The sequence below is a fragment of the Pseudorca crassidens genome, chromosome 3, assembly GCF_039906515.1.
Source record: "Pseudorca crassidens isolate mPseCra1 chromosome 3, mPseCra1.hap1, whole genome shotgun sequence".
In the NCBI taxonomy this organism is placed as follows: domain Eukaryota; kingdom Metazoa; phylum Chordata; class Mammalia; order Artiodactyla; family Delphinidae; genus Pseudorca; species Pseudorca crassidens.
Genome location: NC_090298.1, coordinates 129434319 through 129449082, shown reverse-complemented (window position 1 = coordinate 129449082; position 14764 = coordinate 129434319). Strand labels below are relative to the sequence as shown.

At 45.9% G+C, this 14764-nt stretch overlaps 1 protein-coding gene across 6 annotated transcripts in view; it reads right to left on the bottom strand.

Moving 5' to 3' along the window:
- The window catches only part of GRIA1 (glutamate ionotropic receptor AMPA type subunit 1), a 311855-nt gene that overhangs the window by 251663 nt on the left and 45428 nt on the right, over positions 1-14764 (bottom strand). The gene's annotated exons all lie outside the window — the stretch shown is intronic.

Below are 14764 nucleotides of genomic sequence, written 5' to 3'. Positions count from 1 at the left end.
TAAAATCTGTTTAAAAAAATGTAAAAGAACCAAGTATTTTGGGCTGAGAGCCACATTATAGATCACTGCAGAAGAGGAAATAAAGATCAGAAATATCAAAAGCCTTCCCCAGTCACAGAGCCAGTTCCTGGTTGACTTGAAATCCAGCCCTCAGGCTCCCATTCTGGTGCTCTATTGCACATACTACCCCACTACTCTTTGGATTCTAAAGAGAAGTCACAGTTTACAGTGATTTCATTTCCTTTGCATTTATCATGATATTGATCACATTGCCACCGACATCCTTCCCAGAACCCTTCCTTTGTCTCTTCCATCTGAGAAGCTATTTTTTTCCTCTCTGTTCTCCTCTGACCTTGGAACCTTCTGGAGATCCTGCCTTAGGTTTATCTAAATTAAATCTCTTCCCTGGACTGTTTACCGATTCCTCTAAGCACTTCAGTGCGCTTGATAATTTCTTTCATCATCTTCTCCTGTGCTCGCAATTCTATGTAATTTGTCATCAGCCATAAATCTGAATAATGTACAACTGGCTTCATCTTAGATCATTGTAGATTTTAATAAACAGTGCCCATCTCATTATAGACCCCTCTGGAGCTGGGCTGAGCTAATCCTTTTCTTTTTGATGTGGTGAGAACCCCTGATTTTGCCTTTGTCTTTCCCCGCTGGGAGGAGTGAGAAGGCCATGAGCAGAGGTGACCCGTGTAGCATCATTTTATCCATGGATGGTTGAGTGGTGAGTAGAAGCCACTTCTCTCCAGCTCACAGTCTGTTGCCAGGGGAACGATGCTTCTCTCTCTATGGTCTCTATCCTCCAGGACATCACGTCTTGCCTGAGGCTTCAGGAACAATGCTGGGGAGGTTACCAGGGAAAACACTGAATTCCACTCTTCATTACTCCACTGGGAGCAGACCTTGGGGTTCCAGCATTAGCTAAATTCCCAGCATTCACTTCAAAGTGACCTCATTGTTTCTGAATATTCCTAATTTTACTTTTATTTTTATTTCATTTATTTATTTTTTTTTTGCGGTATGCGGGCCTCTCACTGTTGTGGCCTCTCCCATTGCAGAGCACAGGCTCCGGACGCACAGGCTCAGCAGCCATGGCTCACGGGCCCAGCCGCTCCGCGGCACGTGGGATCCTCCCGGACCAGGGCACGAACCTGTGTCCCCTGCATCGGCAGGCGGACTCTCAACCACTGCGCCACCAGGGAAGCCCCCTAATTTTACTTTTAAACTGTCTTCTTGGATATAGAGCACTCTTCCCCAGCACAGCTCCCTGATTCACCTCCTTCAGGTCCTGTTCAAATGTGACCTTACCTAAGGCTTTCCCTGACTACCTTATTTAAAAGAATGACACCCTCCATTCCCACACCCCCAGCCCCTCCGTGCTTTATTTTTCCCCATAGCGCTATGTATTCTTCTTGTTTGTGCTTATTGGCTGTCATTAGACTGAGTGCTCCATGAGAGCAGGCAATTTCATCTTATTTTATTTTTAATTTAGTTATTTATATTGAGATATAATTGACATATAACTTTGTATTAAGTTTAGGGTATACAACGTATTAATTTGACACATTTCTATATTGCAGTGTCGGTTAAGACCCCTATTACACCACATAATTACCAATTCTTTTTTTTGGTGGGGACAGTTAGGATCTAGTTTGTGAGTAACTGAAATTTATGATATATTTGACCCTTGAACAACACAGGTTTGAATTGCATGGGTCCACTTATATGTGGAGTTTTTTCAGTAAGTACTTATATGTACGCGTGTATTTTCTTTTCCTTAATGATTTTCTTAATAACATTTTCTTTTCTCACTTTATTGGAAGAATACAATATATAATAAGTATAACATAACAAAATATGTATTAATTGACTGTTGACGTTACTGGTAAGGCTTCTGGTCAACAGGAGGCTACTAGGAGTGAAGTTTTGGGGAGTCAAAAGTTATACGCGAATTTTTGACTGTGAGAGGGGTGGGTGCCCCTAACCCCCAGCTTGTTCGAGGATCAACTCTACACTATTGTTCTCAGGGTAGGCGCTTCAGTCTGTTTTGCTCACTATACTCCCAGTGCCTAGAGCCAAATATTCGTTGAATGAATGAATGAGTAATTACAGAGCTGCTGCTGCTGCTGATTTGGTCTTTATACACAGAGAGGACTGGACAGTCTTCAGAGAGATTTGACTTCCTTTATCTCATTTGATTTTCATAAAAGTGAGGATTACTATCTTCATTTTCAGAAAAGGAATCCTAAGTTCAGAGAACAAGCCAATTCTTTCCTCCTTCCTTCCTCCTTCCTTTCCTTCCTTCCTTCCTCATTCGAATAACCAACAGTTGAGTACTCTGCATCTATGTGATGCTATCACACAGCCTGTGTCAAATTCTGACTTTGTCTTAATTTCTTAAATATAGGATCTCAGGCACATTACTCAACTTCTGAAACCTTATTTCATTCTCTTAAAAGATGGGGGATACCAGTATCTGGAAGATATCAAGAGGACGTAATTAAATATATGCAAGTACTTAGCACAGTGCCTGACGTACAGGAAACTCTCAGTGTTAGCTGCTGACTTTATTATCCTTACCTATGATCAATACCACCATCAGCACCACTATCACAATACCAGCATCAGCACCACATTACCATCATCACCATCATAACACCACTGCTGCCACCATTACAGTGTCACTACCACCAGCATCACAACGTTGCCACCATCACCACCACCACATCATTCATCACCAGCGTCATCACCACCGCCACATCGCTGCACTACCACCACCACCACCATCATCACATCACCATCGTTAACACCATAGCCTCCACCAGTGTGGGTCAGGCATTGTAGTAGGTGCTGTGGCTATAGAATAAGGACAGAAATAAAAGGCAACAGATTTATCAGCTATAACTTATAGTCTGTGTTCATTGCTTTATATATCCTTAATCCTTGTAGCAACCTTGTGAAAAGTATATTATTTCACACAGCTAGAAGACAGCAGAACTGTGAATTATAGCTATGTCTGCCTGATAATAATGTCCTTAATCACTCTACTGTACTTACAAGATAGTGAGAGTGAGAGAAGGAGGTATTTGATAACTACTACGTTATAGTGTAGTGTAATAATTGAAGAAAAGAGAAAGGCAGTACATAAGCAGACAGGATGGCCACCTGACCAGACTGTAGGAAGAGGGAGAGGGTAAGGGAGGCTTCTTAGAGGAGGCCTCATGAGGCGAATCTCGGAACATGAAATGGAGTTAGCCGAGGCCCCATACTAGCAAAGAGCAGAGCAAAGACAGCTCTGGGACCTCGAGTTCACTCCACTGCACGTTCTCTGTAAACCCCCATTCTGTGCCACGGAATTCTTTTCTCTAGTCCCTGATCTCCTGTTGCTCATAAAGACTCTACTCTTGGCGAAGTGGGGGCTTCACCCCATAGCTTGTGAAGAATGCGTTGCCAAGTGCCGTCAGCCACCGTCAAGCCTCTCCCAACAGGATGCCAGTCATTATACCTCTGAAGTGAGTCCGTCACCACAACGTGACAAGTCCCGCTCCCATTCAGTCTCTTCAAAAAGAACGAAGACTTGTAGTCCATGCTGTTTCCACAGCTGTTCATTGATGCACAGCAAAAGAGAGCACCTGGATGTCTTCCAGAATGTGTACAAAGTAGAGAATACACGGAAGACATGATATTTTGACTTTCAGAAGTTCTGTCTTATGGTACTAGAGAGAATGAGTTTGTTCTCTGGATACTCTTCTAGGTGGACAAATGTTGGTTAATGCCACTGCCTGAACATTAAGCACTTTGGAAGAAACACGGCAAGTGAAGCCTGGGGTAGCATGGGTTCAGGTCCAAGACTTAATCACCAGCAGGAAGGCAGAGTGGCCCCAAGGACAGAGTAAGCTGGGTTGAAAATAATAGTGGATCAGTTGATCAGTGAAGCAATTGGTCAGTTATGGGAGTCAAGGCAGAGAGGTGAGGCTAGTAGTGGCCAGAGGGGCCATGAAGGTTGGGTTGAGATGTTTGGTTTTTAGTCGCTGCATGATGGAAATAAATGTTTCATGAGAAGAAGGGCAATTTTAGAAAGACAAATGTGGCAGCACAGACTCGGATCTCAATCTGGGGCATCACTGGGACGTGAAGAGGTGATCCAAGCCAGTCATAGCGGGCTGCAGTCTCCCTTCTGCCCACTTGGCCGTCACAGAGCTCTTCCTTCTTCCTGCGTCTTTAGTAGGGCCTGATCGGACCTTGCAAGAGGTCTCACTAAGTGTTTTTGCCGATGCTTGCCTGGGCAGGTTGGCGCTGTGAAGGGTGTGTACTGCTAAGGTGGGCAGAGGCAGTGCAGGCTCCTCCCCATGTACCTGGCTGGCTTTCCACAGGTCATCCCATGGACCACAGCTGTCATCTTGTCATCTCCTCATTTACCCTTACCATTCACCTGAGTCCACTGTGGCTATTCAGAGCAAAATGAATGAAACAACCCAGCATCATATTTTCAGAGTTGGAAGGACTTGGAACCTGCCCAGTCTGACTTTCTCACTGTTCAGATGGGGAAACTGAGGGGAAAGATAATCCCAAGCTTACACCGTAAACTGGCCTAGAGCCCAGCCCTCTTGATTGCATCCAGAGAGTCTGGTCCAGAAGAAAGTTCAAGGGGAATAAACCCCAAATCTCCAAGATTTCAATAGGTTTCCCAGAGGGATTTCCAGCATCGAGCTGTGTGAATGTCCTGTGAGCTGACCAAGAGCCACATTCTGACACTGTGCAGAGAACCTGCAGGCATGGCCAGGCCTGGAGGAGGAGGAGAGTTGGGTGAGGGCTGAACTCTTAGTTGCTGCGGGAGCAGACACACTGAAAAAAAGCTTGCCCCTCTGCCAACCTCCTGTACCCATCTCATGGTCTTTGCTCCACGCTGTTTCCCCTAAATCTTGTCACAGCTGCAAGTTAGCAGCTTAAAATGTCATGGGATGTACACTTTAGATGAGTGCACTTTATGGTATATAAATTATATGTCAATAAGGCTGTTTAAAAGTGATGGGAACGGGGCGTCTCCTGGGTAATGTGCTCAAGGAAGCACAATCCCATCTCCTACTGTCCATCACTTTTTTTTTTTTTGAGTTTCTAGTGGCTTTGTTTTGACATACACAACCTCAGACACAAGCGGGGTGGGCAGTGCTAGGTGTACAGAAAGGGCGGGCTCCGCCCAAGGCCCCAGCACCCAGTCCCCTGCACTGCAAGGTCCCGGGAGAATGCAACCATACCCAGACGCGACTGGAGCCACGTGTCATATCCGGGCGCAGGGCTGGGGTGGCGTGGACAGGCTTAGGCAGCTTCCAGGAAAGTGGAGCAGAGAGCAGTCCTCCAGGCGAGGCTTAGAGTTCCCGAGAAGCAAAGGAACCAGGCCCTTCCCACAGTTCTCCCCGAAGTTTTCCCCGTTAAAACATTTTTTTAAATGGGCACAAACAAAACCAAATTGAACAGTTTTAACGTTCAAATCAATCTGCCTCTAGAGGTGTGCACGTGGCCACATGGGAGCAAGGGAACAGAAGCTACGAACTACCCCCGGCCTTTGGTCCCTTAGGAGAATCCCCACGCCCACTGCACAGGCCCGGATGTGAGGGAGGGGTGGGGCCCCTGGTAAGTTGCTACATTGGTCCCCTTCCTCTTTAAGCACCGCCCAGCCCATCCTGCTAAGGGGCTGGAGTCAGCTTGGCCCAGGGAAGCACTGTAGAGAGGGGTTGCTTGAACAATGCAACCTGCGATCCCATCTTGCACTTTGGTCCAAAGTCGGGCCTGGCAGGGACAGGGCTCTCTGGCATGGAGCAGGGCGAAATAGTGGCAAAGAGCATGTGCAGACACGCTTGCCCAACACCTGTCAGATGAAAGGTCTGGGCCTCCCAAGTGTACAAAAGTGCTGAAAAGAAGGGACCCTGCCCTGGGGGAGAAGCAGCAAATCCCAGCCCTGTTCTTTCAGTGCCAGGAGAACACTGAATATAAGTGGGTACAGCCTCTCTTGCGACGAAGAGCAGAATGGGGCAGCATCTTCCACAATATACGAACTCAGAGTAGCGCATCCCCACGCTGAACCAACTTGCCTCGTCTCTTTCCTGTCAATACTGATCCCACCATTGTTGAGTCCATCCCGGCGGTTCCCTCCTACAAACATAGTCCTCACCGCCCCTCAACATGCTGGGTGACGATTAAAACAGATCCAAACCTCAGGCCTCCCAGATCCTGGGCCTGCTCTTCCCTGCCATTCACTGTCCCACACACCTGCCTCTTCTCTCTTTGGTGCTTCTCTCTTCCTCGGCAGGCAACATTTTGAAATTTCTCTTTCATCAAATCACAGGGCTGGTGAGAGCACACGATGTTAGCTGAGGCTAGGTTAAAGAAGCCTTCGTTTTCTAGTGATTATTAAAAACTACAACAATGAGATTTTTCCTTTTGTAATTTTCATATTTCTAGCTGTGGCCTTTTCTCTTCCGCTTAGAGAAGCCCCTTTAACATTTCTTGTAAAACTGAACAAAACAACAACAAAAGTATGTCTCATCTTTTGATTTCTGTCAACCCGCAGATAAGAAAGGCTGCAAGTATGGCTGGTTCATAGCACCGGCACCTGCACCCTCACCGCTAACTCGTGACTCCCCCGGATGCATGTGCAGTTGGTTGTAGCATTTATCTATCTTGAAACCACTAGAGTCCCTGTTTCGGATGCCAAGGCTCTAAAGCTACTATAAAGTCCGTTACAGACACGATTACAGAGGTGGACTGCCACGGACCTAAAGCACAATGCAATTTATTTCTGTGAATCACCTTTCACGCCAAAGTCATCAAAGACAGTGCCTCGGAGGCAGCGCAGAGAGGGACCCAGGCAGTAAGAAACAGAGAGCAGGAGACACACAGTAGCTTGACTGGGAGACTGGAGGTGGGCAGAGAGAAGGGGAGCCAGGGGCATGTGGGGAATGAAGAAAGCTCTCACCAGCCAGGATCCTTGGGGCCCTTCACTAGGCAGGGCTGCGGGGGAGAGATCATTAGTTTCTCACAGACCCTTGAGGTGTAGGGCCGGATCTCTGGGCTGCCGCAGGGTTCCAGAGCTGGGCTTTGCTTTGCATTGCAAAGCGTGCTTGTGCTCTTCTTATGTGTCAGGAGCCAGGAGCAGACACGTCCTCTTTCCTCGCTCCGTTTACAGTCTACTGACAAACACTGCATGGGGTTAAAAGGGGACAGAAGGTGTCATTGGCGGATTTGTAGATTACCTGGTTCCCAAGATGTCTCATGGCTTTTATTTTTCCAGGGTGCCCTACTCACCCTTCAGGCCTATGGAACCTCTCTTTCTCTGAAATGGGTAACAAGATATTTTTATTTTACAGTTGAGGAAACTGAGGCCCAGAGAGAGTAATTAACCCATCCAAGGTCTGTCTATTAGCATAACTAGTATTAAAACTCAGACATTCCGGTCTCAGAACCCTTGAACTTTAACCACAAAGGTGACCTGTCTCGGTGAAGGCCCTGGCAATGGCAATGGAGAAGAGAGAATTGACTGGAAGTACGAAAGAGGTAGAAAAATAAGCTGGCTGCCCCTTCTCCCTTTCTCTGCAACCTCAAGTTACTTAAGAGGTTAGCAGGTAGAGGTGGAATGAAGCAAAATGTTTCTAAAAAAGTTAAGGTTTTTCTCCAATATCATGTTAGTTGAAATTTTCACTCAGCCCAGAGGAGTCCATCAACCATTGCCGAGGAAACAGTACCAATTAATGGATTCCATTGAACAAACTTAGCTAGGGTGTCTGTTGTGTGAAATACACTCACTTAGATGCCTGGGCTGGGGGACAGGGTGAGGAGGGAGGAGGCGAGAGGAAGGAGATCCACGGATGAGCGTGCTAAGGGCCTTTCCCCCAGAGGAGCTGTCAGTCTAAGGGGGGGAGAGGGTCATGCACGAAAATCTTGCTGATGTAGGGCAGAATAATAAGGGCTATAGTGGAAGGAGGCCAGTGCTTGTGGGGTTGGGAATAGGAGGTCCAAGAAAGTTTATTGATGGGGATTAGATCGAAACTTGGCCCTGAGAGATGATTAAAAGTCTTCTGTGGAGAAAGGGGGAAGGATGATGAAGAAGAGAGCAGAAATGGGAAAAGAATTTGAAAAAGAATAGACGCATGTATACGTACAACTGAATCACGTTGCTGTACACCTGAAACTCACACAACATTAGAAATCAACTGTAATCCAATATAAAATAAAAATTTAGAAAAAAATACTTCCATCATTCAATTTTTTTCCTGTCCCCTTTTAAAAAATGAAAGTGTAGTTGATTTACAACATTAGTTTCAAGTGTACAACATAGTGGTTCAATGTTTTTATAGATTATACTCCATGAGATATAACTGACATATAGCACCGTATAAGCTTGTGTACGACATGATGATTTGACTTACAATACATCATGAAACAATAGGTTTAACATCCATCATCTCATATAGATATGACATTAAAGAGATAGATAAAAGATACTTTTTTCCTTGTGTTGAGAACTCTTAGAATTACTCTCTTAACAACATTCATTTATAACAGTGCAGCAGTGTTATAAATGAAACACTGCTGCAACACTGCTGCAACACTGCTGTAACACTGCTGCAACAGTCTTAATTATCTTTATCATGTTGTTCATTACATCCCTAGTACTTAGTTTTCTTATAACTGGAACTTTGTACCTTTGACTGTCTTCATCCACTTTCTCCTCACCCCATCCACCATGTCTGGTAGCCACAAATCTGATCTCTTTTTCTGTGAGTTTGTTTTTTTGTTTTTGAGGTATAATTGGCCTACAATGCTATCTTAGTTTCTGGTACAAAACATAGTGATTCAATAGTTCTAAAAAAAAAAAAAAAAGACGAAGAGAGCAGGAGGGCATTGCTGGCAAAGTGAGTAGCTTGCTCTGAGGTGTAGAAGCAGGAGAGTACAGAAGGGAGAGCTGGCTGTGGCTTAGAACTTGGGCGTGGGTTTGTGGCAGGATTCAGGAGGGGTGTGGAAGCACAAGTGTGATGGGATGGGGTCAGTGTCTGCTGCACCTTGAATGTTACAGGTGAAACCTGGACTTCCCTATGAGTGAAAAAAGGGGTGGCTTAGTGATTGAGGATGATGATTTTTTTTTTTTTTTTGCTGTACGCGGGCCTCTCACTGCTGTGGCCCCTCCTGTTGCAGAGCACAGGCTCCGGACGCAGGCCCAGCGGCCATGGCTCACGGGCCCAGCTGCTCCGCGGCATGTGGGATCTTCCCGGACCGGGGCACGAACCCGTGTCCCCTGCATCGGCAGGTGGACTCCCAACCACTGTGCCACCAGGGAAGCCCGAGGATGATGATTTGGGTGGCAAAAATGGGAATAAATTTGGTGACAGCGACAGCCTAGATATAGAGGACACCTAGGAGCTTCTGTCGGTACTGCCAGCCTTGGCTGTTGGGAGGGTGACAGACTGACAACTTGGTGACAAATCAAAGACATAGGTAAGGGGAAAAGAAGAGTCAGAAGACCCTCGGTCTCTTTCTGGGTGACTCAGTGGACTACAGCACCATCACTGAGACAGGGGGTGCAAAAGGAGGGACAGAATAAGGTGGAGATGAGAATTATGACCTTGGATTTGGACGTGACCAAGCAATGAACAGCTGGCATTTGTAGATACTTATTTAATGTTGGGAATGGGTGCCTTACCGGGAGAACTAACTTGAGACCAAGAAAAAAAGCTGCCTATATCCACATCACTCACCTTCCAAACACATGTCCTGAAAAAATTTTGAATCATTTATGCTCTTGTCTACCCCCATTTGTTCAGTTGGTTAGAGAATGATGTTCACAAATCTAGAGCGATAGGTTTCGGTCCACCATACGTGCCAGTTAACTTGCTCTATTCAACAGACACAGACCACACCTCTGACCACCTTGGGTCATATCTCCAATGGGCTAGAAGACCATCCCAATTCTTAGACGTGCAATTAAATGAACAGTGATGGTGGAGAGTGGGTGGTAGCATTACTCTGTACGCACACCCAACACTCTAAACTTATGGGGCATTTTTGCTTCCACTTGCCTGATCCTAACAACACAGTAAAAATGGCCTCTGCCTCTTTAGAATGGAAAATCCATGCGCCACTCTCCCTCCCCTGGAGATTTCGATACACCTCACTAAAATGGGTACATGGACCCGGTGAAGACGTTGCTCGGCTCATACAGAATTGAGCATCTGCTGAGCCAAAAAGACTTCTTGAAACGTTACTTCCATGTATTAAAAAAATCCCAATGAATGTAATTATTTTCTAACGTAAAACCACGTTATAATGTTGAATAAACATTTTGAAATATGCCCCTTTCCCTGAAGACATTGATACGTATCCCACAGAAGTCAGACATTACTCTGACCCCTTGTTTAAGACTGGCCACTGCATTGGAGTGGGGAGTTATAATCCTGTGTCACAGATGCCCAAGAACATATGTACGGTGTACCCAGGGTCACACAGCTGGTAGTGACCATCCTGAGGCGCATGCCACAACCTGACACTGTCTTTCCACGAGCCACTGACAATACATTACCATCTGTATATTTACCAGTTACATTTCCAGGCAGGAAATCTTTATTCATCCCATTACCAAAGGGGCTTATGAGACGAAACCGAACATGCGAGATTTTTCAAGTTGCTATTATCAAGTTTTATTGAAGCATTGACTACCTTAGTTGGTCGTTTTGCTTTCTCCAGACATTCTTTCAGCTTGAATTTCTAAGGAGTTTTTTCCCCTATAGTTTCTGCCAATAGATCCAGGCTATTCCACAGCTCCTTCTCCCCACAGGGGCATTTATTAGTCAGTCTCTCAGCTAAACCTTCACTTGGCATCAGATACCGACGTCGAGTAACTGAACTGTTCTCCAAGACAGGCCAGTCTGCTAATTACACTCCTTGGACCTCAGCCTTCAGAGAAGAGTTAGCAGCAGAGGCACAGAGAGGAAAGAAAGAGTGACTCTCTTCTCTCAGCTTGCTTTGGAACAAAATAAACATTTTCAGGTTAGGTAACTTTTCCAGAGCAAGCATGAGAGTAGCCCCCAAATTTTCTGAGAACTGCCTGTCACAAATCAAGTGTAGAAACACCATGGCCTGGTGGCAGAGGGTCTCATTGGTCAGTCGCCACACTCTGGAATTTGACAGACCTTGATTTGATTCCCAGCTCTGCATTTTTGTAGGTGGGTGACCTTGGGTAAATTATTCTATTCTGAGTCTCAGATGAGCTACCCATTTCTAATTGGGTGTTATAATGGCGTGGGTCTGAGGACTGTTGGGAACAGTCCGTGAGATTATGCACAAGATGTGTTTAGCAGAGTATCTAGCACTCATTTGACAGCTGGTGTGACTGCTGCAAACTTCTAGTCAAATATCTTCTGCCTTGTGGCCTTTTTGCCTGTGCACACGCAGTGTTTCTACTTAGAATGGCCTTTCCCAACACTATCTCCAACAGTAGAAATCGAGCCACCCTTCAAGGGTCAGCTCAAATGTTCCCTCTCCCACACAGCATTCTTCGATAGCTCCCTCCCCAAACTGATGAGTAACTTGCTCCTTTGAGCGTTGATTGGTACTATTCTAACTTTCTCATGTCATATAGTACTTTCATTTGAGTAAGCATGTCAGCTCTTCAAAGTACTTGAGGGTTGGTGCCATTGCCTTATACTGTGTATTCATTCCCACAGACCTCTGCACTTCTCCACTTGTCACACTTGTCACACCTTATTGTGATTTAATAGCTGTCTTCCCAGCAGGGACCTGAATTGTATCCCTAGTACTTAGCAAATGGCAGGCATCCAATAGACGTTGGTTGAACGAATGAATGAATGGCTGGCTGGCTGAATGAATGAATGAAAGAAAGCTTCTTTCAGTCCTCTTAATATCTCCTACAGTGCCCAACTCATAGTAGGTCCTCAATATTTGTTTAAAGACAAATTCAGTAGGTGTAGTGGGAGGATTCACAAACTCAAATGCCTTTGGGAGCCATGTGGGTAATTAGCATGAGTGAAAAGGCCTGGGAATTATGCAATATGGAAAAGCAAGAATTGTTACTAACTGTGAGTACATTCCTCTTCTAAAAGAACCCACGTGCAATTTTTTAAAGATACTGCTTGTTAAGCAAAAACACATCTATGGGCCGAATTGCTGTTACTATCCACTTTTCTATGACCTTGTGCTATGAGTTGAGTGAGGTCCTTGACCCGCAATGCTTAGAAATTTGTTTCAAACAGAAGCAGTGTTCATTGGTCAGTAGGTGTGGAGCATATGTGTGGGGTATCTCTCCTGTTCTTTTGGGGCCTCGTCTCACCTTTCTGAAAGCGTCTCCTGGAATCCATGAGGATCTGCCTGCTCAAAATTTTTTTGTGTGTGAATTCTCAGATAGACAGCAAGTTACAGCTTTTCACACTCATGTGTAAATAGCCAGTAAATAATGCTTATATTAGACCTTTCTGGGTAACTTATCAGTTAAAAATACCAATTCCTTCAACTAAATTGGGGGAGAGATAGTAATAGGGAGAACTGTAGCTTGGAGAACAGGGCAATCTAATCACAGGAGGAAATCTTAGCAACTAGGAAGCTTTCATGGTGTGTATCTGTCGAATCACACGACATACCATCTCCCCACCGTCCAAATGAACTCTCATGTCCTGTAGTGAGAGCAGACCAGAACTAAATGACCTCCAAGGCTCTGTGAGAATCATGAATGAATCAGATCAATGACACTGGCAGCAGGCTTCGCAGAGGAGGTTGGTAAAGGTGAGGGCAGGGTTAAAGGTTGGAAATGGATTCATTTTCCACAATTAGGTTTCCATTCAGAGGCTGGTTTGTTTTTTACTTGTTACAGCCCTTCCAAATCTGTTCAGAGCTAATGTCCAAGCTGTGGGTCCAGCATGTGTAAAGGAGGCCTCCGTGTTCAGAAGCAGTGACCCCCTGTTCTCCTTCCTTGCACCATCTGATGGAGGGACCCCCAAGCCTGCAGCCCATAAAGTAGAGCAGACATGTCAGGAGAAATGGACCAGAAAGAGTACTGGCAGGTCCTCCCCCCGCCCCGGCCCCACTCCACAGGAGGCTCCTGTAGGATGCATTACCCGCTGATTCCTGGTAAAGCATTAGGATGGAATGTGAAGGTCACAGGCACAGCTCTAACACTACCTGTGTGTGAACCAGTCCCTTCCCCTTTCTGGGCCTTGGTTTGTTCATCTGTGTTAAATATAAGGCTGGGGAGTGGGGTTGGATTTGAGCAACTCTAAGCTCTGACTCTTCACAATTCACTGTTTTCTAACTAGGCTGTCTCTTCTGGAATATAAATAACAGGAGATAAAGGATTTCAAGTGTCAGGACTTCAGAGATAACTCAGGGGAAATCTGGAACCTCGCTTTGCTTCTGAGTGAAAATGTTCATCTGGTCCTAAACAGGCACGACTTTGAATATTTTGAGTTTTCCAATACAACTGCTTAGCGATCTTCCACTCTCTTCCGACCATTAAACTTTGTTTTTTCTCCTGGTAGCCACCGCTCCCTAACACTCATGTACGTACACATATACTCACACACACACACACACACACGCCTACACACACACACCATGTCAGTTCCTGCCTCCGTGCCAATCCCACTTACCTGCAACTTGGAATGCCCCCCCACCACTTCCAGCCAGATACTGCCCCTCCTGCAAACACTGGAAACCTTTTCCTGACTGCCCCAGCCTACCACCATCTCCCTCTCCTCTGAACGCTCATCAGACTCACAGTTCAGGTATCCCATGGCTTGTGCCTGGTCCGAGTTTTTACAGTGCTCCATGTTCAACCTACCATGGCCTCTAAGGCCCCCTATGACCTGGCGCCTGTTCGCCCCAATGTGTTGCCTCCTCTCCCCCTCATTTTGCTCAGTTTGTTTCAGCCCCATGGGCCTTCTTTCTAGCCTTCAGATGCTCCATGACTGTTCCTGCCCCATGGGCAGGCCCTTGCTACCCTCTGCCACCAGATCTTGGCATGATTGACGATTTCTCTTCATGGAGCCCTTCACTCACATGTCACCACCTCACTCCATGACCACCCTTCTTTTTTTCTTAAATTTTATTGGAGTACAGTTGATTTACAAGGTTGTCTTAGTTTCAGGTGTACAGCAAAGTGAATCAGTTATATATATACCTATGTCCACTTTTCCCATATAGGCCATTACAGAGTATTGAGCACAGTTTCCTGCGCTATACGAATTTGGCGAATTTTCTAAAATGGTGAATTTTCCTCTCCCATCACACTCTATTCCATTCCTTTTAACGTTTTCCTCTGAGGACTTAATTACTATCTGAGTTTTTTGGTTTTTTTTTTGCAGTACGTGGGCCTCTCACTGTTGTGGCCTCTCCCGTTGCGGAGCACAGGCTCCGGACGCGCAGGCTCAGCGGCCATGGCTCACGGGCCCAGCCGCTCCGCGGCATGTGGGATCTTCCCGGACCGGGGCACGCACCCGTGTCCCCTGCATCGGCAGGCAGACTCTCAACCACTGCGCCACCAGGGAAGCCCTATCTGAGATTTTTTATTGATGGGTTTATCTACAGTTTATCTTTTTCCCCATTCACCTCCAAGAGACTAAAAGCATCAGGGGAATAGGAGGCTGCCTTAATCCTCTCTCCACTCCTCGTTTCTAGAACAGGCCCCAGCAGGTTGAGGGTGATGAGCATTTTTTAAATAAATGAGTGAATGCCTATAAACTGCTCACATGTTTAT